The sequence below is a fragment of the Chrysochloris asiatica genome, unplaced genomic scaffold, assembly GCF_000296735.1.
Source record: "Chrysochloris asiatica unplaced genomic scaffold, ChrAsi1.0 scaffold00162, whole genome shotgun sequence".
Taxonomy (NCBI): Eukaryota; Metazoa; Chordata; class Mammalia; order Afrosoricida; family Chrysochloridae; genus Chrysochloris; species Chrysochloris asiatica.
The window spans coordinates 6,015,467-6,021,748 of NW_006408680.1; the positions used below are offsets into that span (position 1 = coordinate 6,015,467).

General features: G+C 48.7%; 1 protein-coding gene across 2 annotated transcripts in view; it reads right to left on the reverse strand.

Annotated features, from left to right (window-relative positions):
* RPS6KA2 (ribosomal protein S6 kinase, 90kDa, polypeptide 2) overlaps positions 1-6,282 on the reverse strand; it is a 331,396-nt gene that overhangs the window by 294,213 nt on the left and 30,901 nt on the right. The window lies entirely within an intron of this gene.

Sequence of the window (6,282 nt, forward strand, 5' to 3'; positions counted from 1 at the left end):
TTTCCTAATATAAGATAAATATATCAAAAAAGCCCACAGACACGGCCAATGAGTCAATTTCAACTTATAGGACAGAGAAGGAGTTGTGGTAGCACTGTGAGTTAGGTGTGGGGCGGCTACCTGAGAGGTCAGCGGTTCAAATCCATCAGCCGCTCCAATGTAGACAAGGCTGTCTGTTCCAGTGAAGATCCAAAACCCAGAGGAGCAGTTCTGCCCTCCCCATAGGATCGCTGAGTTGAAATTGAATGGATGACAGTGGGTTTGGAGGGTTTGGTAGGTAGGACCAGGTAGAACTGCCCCACAGGGTCATCTTTAAGGAAGCAGATTGTAACGTTTCCCTGCAAAGCTCCAATGCCTGACCTTCATGGCAGCCAGGCACTTTAACCACTGCACAACCATGACTCTTTAAAATCTAGGAAACAAGCCAACTGTCATCGAGTACACCCTGAGCCAGCTGATGGAACAGGGAGGAGCTACCCACAGGCTTCCGAGACTGTGTCTCTATGGAGCCAACAGCTTCATCTTTCTCCCGAGGAGAGGCTGGGGATGGGTGGGTGGGTGAGGGGTTAGCACCCTCAGCACTTAACCCACTGTACCACCAGGGCTCCTTAGGATGACGAAAAGAGAAAGTTCAACCAGAGGTCCACGTGTTCCCACAAGAGGCACGCAGAAGCCCTACTCTCAGGTGTTTGTTGTTTTCGTGAAAGCTTACAGGAGGCAGAGGGGCTGGTGCCCTCCAAACACTGCCTCCAGAAACAGGGTTTGAAGATGGCATGAGTTAGGTTAGCACAAGGTCCTACAGAGAAGCAGGTGTGTCCTATGGAAGAGGAGAGACGCAGAGACCCAGAGGAAAGGGACTTGTCATGTCTGGGGCCACCAGACACTGGATGGTCTTCCCGGGAGCCCGTGAGAGGACCAGGCCCTTCTCTCTAGCCCTCCCACTCAGTGGGACTTCGCTATGATAGTCCAGGAAGTTCAGGACACCTTCCGTGCAGCCACACCTGTGTGTCAGTGAAGACTTGGGGCTTACTGTGAGGCTGAGTCGGTTTCAGCAGAGCTTCCAGACTAAGACTAGGACGAAAGGCCTTGCAATATGCTTCCAAAAGTCAGACGGTGTGGATACGACACTCAGGCACAGGACCGGGCAGCGCATCATCCGTTTGGGCCTGTGTGAGTTGATGATGGCTTGGAGGCCACCGGAAAGCAGCCAGTCACCATACTGCCCATGTGGACTGACACTCCGGCTCAGGAAATGCTTACCCTAGGGAACCAGGGCCCAGCCTCTCCTGAGATCTGCTGGGGCTCCTGCTGGGAGCCAGCCTGCCTGGGGGTGCTGCTCCCAATCCCGGAGCACTTGTATCTGTCCTGATTCATCCTTCCTTCAGCCCATTAATGGAGAAAAGCTGTTGTGAGAAATTGTACAGACACACCTCTCTACTTCACAGTGACTGTGTGATTCTCATCAACGGGAGGTTCGTGGCAAGCTGGCATCCAGCACACTGATGGGCACCGGCGTTCCAACAGTGTGAGCTCATGTTGCATCTGTGACTGCTGTGGTCCCCCTCACCAGGCTCAGACCTCATCAGACTGCTATGTATGGTACACCTTACAGACAAAGGCAGCACTGATTTCCTATGTGCTGAGACACCAGACCAGGTGTGTGACTTGATTTACTGAGGTGGTCTGGACCCAGACCTGCAGTGTCTCTGAGGCCTGTCTGTGCTCTGTTGGTGTGTGGACGGTGGGGAGCGCACAGCCAAAGCCGAGGACAAGTCCATGTGGAGACGCAGCAGGCAGCTAATGCCCAAACTCAGTAACACTAACAGTGATTATAGGTAATTTTGTATGACTTTTTGACCCCTTACAAGGATGATACTACCATCAATATTTGCCAATCAAGTGAATGGAAGTGGGGGAAATGCAGCAAAGAAGACTGGGCTGAGACTGGCCACATCCCATGGACACCCGATGACCTTGAGATGAAAGAGAGAAAAGGATGGGCTGGCTGATTTGAAGTTCATGGAGACATGTGAACTCCTGAACCCAAGGACACTGAGCTAGCCACTGGGCACAAGGATTGAGAGTGAAGTGTACAGCTGGTCTGAATAGGGGGGAGGCATGCCAGAACGCTCCAACTTGCAGAGAGTCCCCATTTAACCTAGCTTGGATGGCTTACTGATCAGGATTCAGCCAGCTGAAGATCATGAAGGCTGACACAGGAAGCATGCGTAAATTGCTACAACCCGATAAAGCTGCCCCAAATTCCAATCGAATAGGGAAGGAGTCTTCATATCCAGCACATCTCATAAGTACTCTGGGTTTATAGGAATGGGCAGTTCAGACTTCAGCTACCAAAACTGGGGGCCATAAAGGCATGAAGTGACTGGCTTACAAGCTTTCATACTGGTGCTTAGTGTCAGAATGAGGGCAATAAGAGAGAAACCCTACTGAATAGTTTTCCTCTTGTCCAGATGGCTCTTGTAATGAGGGGGGCAGGATTTTATGATTCAATTGCAAGGAATTGTTTTCAGGTCTAATGGCAATTGTCACAACTGTAAATATAGAAGAGCTGCAACTGAAAGGGGGCAATAGTTAATCTGTTATTTCAGGACCATCAGAGTGAAGAACCCGAGAGGATTGGAGGATTCTGACCAGAAAAGCAGCCACAACAGAGATGGTGGCAAAGGCGATGGCTTAGAGAGACAGAGCAGCAGTGGACGCCAGGCCCATGGGCTGAGAAAAGCAGCGTGCCCGCAGGCAGGAGGCTGGCTTGCAAAATGTGTCTTTTGTCCACTTACACAAATGTGTATTTTCAATGTGGTATGTGTACATCAAAAATAAAAAAGGTAACAGAGGTGAATACTGTTGGCTGGTGGTGCACGGAAGGGATTGTAATGATTTGCTGAATGTAAAACTGATGATCTGCCTTGTAAGTCTTCACTCAATACATAATAAAAGCTTTTTAAAAAAAATGCTATCTGTAAAAAAAAATCCATTTTAACTGATGAAAATCAGGCACCTGCTGGCCTTCTTAGACTCATTCAAACAGCAGCTTTGTCTGACTCCAGCCCGGTCCCTGCTTTGGTTTCATAACTGAGGATTGTGAAGTCTCAGTTCATCCTGTACTTTTCCAATAGATGCACCTCCTGAAATCATAGCTTCTGAAAAGGAAAAGCCACTTACGGGGAGAAGGACACTGCATACTGAATTCTTGTCCCCGTGCCGGCAGACTTCTCTGGGCTGTTCACTGTGGGGCTGAGCCATGACCAGCCATGTGCAGCGCTCCGCGGCGGGTGTCTGCAGCCCCCCACACTCCTGTTCTCACCCACATGCCGCCAGGAGCCCCTCCTGAGTCTCCATGTGGGGGTCCCTTTCAGGCAGACTCACATGAACTCATCCCATCTGCCTGTTCTCTGGCTGTTGTAATGCAAATGCCAGAGGGGGGTAGATATACAGAACAGGAATGTATTTTCTCACAGTCTGCAGGCTAAGAATCCCAGTCAGGGTTTTGGCTTCAACAATTCCTCCATGGGACGGTTTCCTGGGGTGCCCTTGTGCCTTGTCTTACAGATGCGTCTATGGCATCTGTCCTGTGTCTATTGTGGTCTTTGTGTAACTCAGGAGGGATTAGGTTCAGGACACACCCTACACGAGTTGTAAGGTACCATCGAGTTCGTACTGACTCAGAGCGACCCTATGCACACAGAATGAAACACACTGGTTAGCCCTGCACCAACTTCACAATCGATGCTATGCCTGAGCCCACCGCTAGGCCAATCCATCTCACTGGGGGTCTTGCTCTTTTTCTCCAACCCTCCACTTTACCAAACATGATGTTCTTCTTCAGGGACTGGTCCCTCCTGATAATATGTCCAGAGTATGAGAGACCAAGTTTGACCATCCTGGAAGCCCATGGTATTTCATTGTTCTCCTCCATCACCATAACTCAGACGCATCAATCCTTCTACGATCTACATGAATATGACCTTGTAAATACCGCAACAACCCAAACCTGAGAGTATGACCCTCAACCACCTTTCAGGTCTGGAAAGGAACTCCTTCTGTGACCCAGTGTTCAGCCAAGCAATAGATCAATTTATAGGCAGGGACAGCAAGACTAGTAAAGTTTGCTCACCAGGGGACATGCAATCATTCAGAATCAAAAGCGCAACATTGCCTGAGGACAAGGTGGAGAAGGGCTGGAAACGTGGGTGGAAGGGCAAACAGTAGCCACAGGAAGGAAATGGGATTACTGTTGTCACTGGAAGGGGACTGCAATCAGTGAGATGAACCAACGTGTGTGGTTTGTTGAATGTAAAACTGATTATCTTGTCTGCAAATCTTCATTGAATTCACAATAAAAAGTTATAAGAAAAAAAAAACCCTGTTTCCAAGCGTGGTCAGATGCATAGGTCCATGAACCCTACCCTTGGTGGGAACACAGTGCACCTCATTGTATATTCCATGGCCCCCTTTCAGGGCATTTACCATTTGCTTAAGTTAAGAGCTCTTGAGTGGGTCCCAACTCCTGGTGACCCTAAACAGGGTTTCCAAGGAGTGGCTGGTGGGTTTCAATGCCAACCTTGTGGTTAGCAGTCCAGTGCTTGTCCTACAGTGCCACAAGTCCACATTTAATGCTGGTCACTGCCTTCCTCCCACTCGGATGACCCCTACCCCCTCTGGTTCTCTCACTGGTCTCTGAGCGCAGCCCTGCAGCCCCACACCTTGCTTTGTGAATGTCTCAAGCTAAAAATGTAAAATACTTTCACAGACGACATGATGTGCCTGCTCTCATGTGATCTGAGGAACAGATCCATCTAGCAGCTCCTCACACTTCCCTTCTCTTCTTTTCGCAGTTACACAACAGAGAAGCATGAAAAGGAGGGTTTGCCACCCTAGAGAGATGTCAGCAACTAAGAGAGCATTGCATTCAACACAAAACAGTGTCAGGAGAAAGAGTTATTATGAGGTGCCACCGAGTTGGTACCAACTCATAGCAACCCTATGCACAACAGAATGAAACACTGCCTGGTCCTGGGCTGACCTCACAGTTGTTGCCAGTCTTGAGCCCACTGATGCTACCACTTTGCCAATCCATCTTATTGGGGGTCTTCCTCTTTTTCTCTGACCCTGCACCTTACCAAACATGAAATCCTTCTCCAGGGATTGGTACTTCCTGACAATATGTCCAAAGTGTGAGAGACAAAGTTTGGCCATCCTGGTCTCCAAGGAGCACTCTGGCTGCACTTCTTCCAAAACAGATCTATTGGTTCTTTTGGCACTTTCAATATTCTCCTCCAACACCATAACTCAACTGCCTCAATTCTTCTGTAAAATCAAGAGAATTCTCCATCTCTAACTGAGAAGCATTTTAAGACAATTCAGAGAAAAAGAGTCTTGTAGGATTCATTTTCCAGTACTTGAAATCATTCCCATTAGGTCAGGACCCGATGCTCCCTATGAGCTCCCCCCGCTTGTCACACCCAGAGGCTACTCCATCAAGGCCAACCTGGACGTTCCATGCGCTGTGTAATTTACCCAGGGAGCACACTAAGAACAGGTGGACATGGGTGTGGGGAACAAGCGTGGGGCCCAGTCCTCTGCTGAGTCCGCACCTGGATCTCCTGACACACCGGTGCTCTTCCTCCCAGTACTTCTGACCATGCCGCCGATGGCTACCACCACATGGAACTTTCTAGAACCAGCTAAACCTATAAAGGAATTCTGTTAACACTGTCAATTTGCATATGTTTAACTCTGACCAAAGTCTAAGAAATTAATTTGATATTTTAATTTGATATTCATTTGTAATATTGTTGTTGGTGTTAGGGGCCATCGAATCATTCCAATCCATAGCGACCTTATTAAACACAACAGAAGGAAACACTGTCCCCTCCTGCGCCAGCCTCATAAATGCTGTTCCTCTTGGGCCCATTGCTGCTGCCACTGTGCCAAACCTTTCACCCTTATTCTGTTCATTTATAACATAATACAGTGGGGCCCTGGTGTGGGGCAGTAGGATAAGCACGGAAATGCTATTCACATGGTCAGAAGTTAAAACTCACTAGCTGCTCCTCAGAAATGCTATACACGGTTACTGTGAGTCGGAACCACCTCAACAGCATTTAACAGCATATAATAAGGTAAAAAGCTCTGCTGAAGGTCAGCAGTTCGAACCCACCAACCACTAGGCAGGAGAGAGATGAGCAGTCTGCTCCAGGGATGATTCCTGCCTAGGAAACCCCATAGGGTAGTTCTACTCATTCCTATAGGGTCCTTGTA